Genomic DNA, 2,500 nt, shown 5'->3' with positions numbered 1-2,500 from the left:
AGAGAGAGAGAGAGAGAGAGAGAGAGAGAGAGAGAGAGAGAGAGAGAGAGAGAGAGAGAGAGAGAGAGAGAGAGAGAGAGCGAGAGAGAGAGAGCTCCTTCCACGAGGAACAACAGATGGGGCCATGAAAGAAAATTAATTAAAAATTAGTGATGATATATGTGTTTGAACTGAAATATATGACTAAATCGTTTTACGTTGTAAGCATAGGTAGGGTGATGGGAAGACGATGCAAGAAAGGATCAGAAGAAGAAGGAAGAAGAAAGAAGTGAAATTATGAAAAATGAGGAAAGAAGACGAGGGAGAACGGAATGAAGAGACGGGAAGGAAATATAAGAAAAGGGAAAGAAGGATATCAAAAAAGGAGAAGAAAAAAGAAAAATTGAAGAAAACACCGAAGAGAAGGGAAGGGAAGGGAAGGAGAGGAAGAAGAAAAAAAGAGAAAGGAAGAAAAGGGAAATAAAAGGAAGGGGAAGAAGAGAAAGGAAACAAACGAGAGGGGATTAATGAAAGGATGGGAAGGAAGGAAAAGGATAGGAAAGTGATGGGATAGGAAGATATGAGAAGGAAAGAAATAGAAATGAAAAGGAATGGATTTGAAGTGGACTGGAAGAGAGAGGGAGAAGGATGGAACGGAAGGAAAGGGAAGGGAAAGAAAGGGAAGGAACGGAGGGGGAGGGCGCATATTAAAAGAAAAAAGAGAGAAGAGAGGATGGGGCGGAGGAGGAGAAGAGGTAGGAAGAGGGGAAGGAGGAGAAGACAAGGAAGACGAGGATGATGAGGAGGAAGAGGAGGAAGAGAGGGAAGAGGAGGAAGAGGAAGAAAATGATGATGATGAGGAGGAGGAGGAGGAGAAGGAAGAAGAGGAAGAGGACAAAGAAGATGAGGAGGAAGATGAGGAAGAGGAGGAGGAGGAGAAGGAAGAAGAGGAAGAGGACAAAGAAGATGAGGAGGAAGATGAGGAAGAGGAGGAAGAGGAAGAGGAGGAGGAGGAGGAGGAGGAGGAGGAGGAGGAGGAGGAGGAGGAGGAGGAGGAGGAGGAGGAGGAGGAGGAGGAGGAGGAGAAGTGTGGGTGAGACATACGGGGGAGGGCTGTCGGGCGAGCATAATGACTCTATGATTGGAGCGGTCAGAGCCGCCACATCCATCGTCACCACAACTCCTCTTCCTCTCCTCCTCCACCACCACCGCCAAACGCTCCACCACCATTACATAACCGTCATCATCGTCATCGTCATCAGCATCATCACCGTCATCAACGTCATTATCTTTACAATGAGACAGTCCTCTCTGCACTTGTTCCTCTTACCTCCAATAATACTCGCCTTCCTACATTCCTCCGTCCTTCACAGCACTCCATAGCCACGTCCTCCCCAACCCTCGTCCCTACACCTCCTCCTCCTCCTCCTCCTCCTCCTCCTCCTCCTCCTCCTCCTCCTCCTCCTCCTCCTCCTCCTCGTCCCCGTCCTCCTCCATCATTACCCTCATCATCAATATCCCAGCTACCTAACACCATCACCTAACTGTCCATTTGCAACTTTGCCACCAACGCGGACCCTACTTCCACGCCTGCACTATCACTATTATTGTTACTATTAATCTTTTCGTCTCTGCTGTCACTTTTGACACTGATTCTTGTAATAGAAAAATAAATTGATATTGTACTGGTCCGGTGATTACTAACATTACCGACATCAGTCTACCGTATATGATTGTGAATTTATCCTTCGTTTTGACAGGCACGAGTAACTGCCTCATGCCCTATCTGTTCCAGTGAATAAGTCAAAGGTGATGACCCTGGACGCAGAGTAGCGCTCTCTGATGTACCCGCCAAGCCTAGACGTTTTACCACAAGACAATGTGGTAAGAAGTAATAGTTGTATGCTTGTGCTTTTGCGCCAGTACTTTTAAGTAATCGTACACGATCAACAATAGCTAACGTGGTAAAAGGGAGTGTGTCTTGAACTCATTTGTGTGTGCCACTACAAACAAGAGTAAAGAGGAATACATGTGTGCGTGCACTTGTGTACTCGTACTTTTAAGTAAAAGTACATCAACACGAGTGGCTATCGTGGTGTCCATTTGGACTCCAGTACTCTTACTAGAAATACTCCCTTCTCTCATAGCGCTCATTTCTACAATGTCCTAATCTCATCAATCAGTCTGTAATAATACTGTACTGTATATCTAGGGATCTAATTACTTCACAACTCAAAATCTATTTCCTTGGCCACAAGCCGATTTCCATGATGTCCAGCTACACACGAAGGTTGACTTTCAACATAATATGCAATAACAACCCGTGGAAGGGGTTGATGTACATGTTTACCATCCAAAGAATGCCAAGACATCCCGGCTTCTTCTGCGCTGATGAACGCTTTAGTCCCGAAGAAAAGAACAAACCTCGGGGTCTCGACCTGCATGACCTCAGCTCAGAAACGATGTCCGGAATCAGCCGGAAAAAAAAATCTCACAGGCCAGGTCACCGTGTTGATATGAA

At 45.9% G+C, this 2,500-nt stretch overlaps 1 protein-coding gene across 9 annotated transcripts in view; it reads right to left on the bottom strand.

The window, feature by feature from the left end:
• LOC143035703 (uncharacterized) overlaps positions 1-2,500 on the bottom strand; it is a 687,713-nt gene that overhangs the window by 310,380 nt on the left and 374,833 nt on the right. The gene's annotated exons all lie outside the window — the stretch shown is intronic.

This window comes from Oratosquilla oratoria, chromosome 19, assembly GCF_046742065.1.
Source record: "Oratosquilla oratoria isolate Oo_2021 chromosome 19, ASM4674206v1, whole genome shotgun sequence".
NCBI classification, from domain to species: Eukaryota; Metazoa; Arthropoda; class Malacostraca; order Stomatopoda; family Squillidae; genus Oratosquilla; species Oratosquilla oratoria.
The sequence above is the reverse complement of the archived record's forward strand: the minus strand, read 5'-3'. Positions and strand labels throughout refer to the sequence as shown.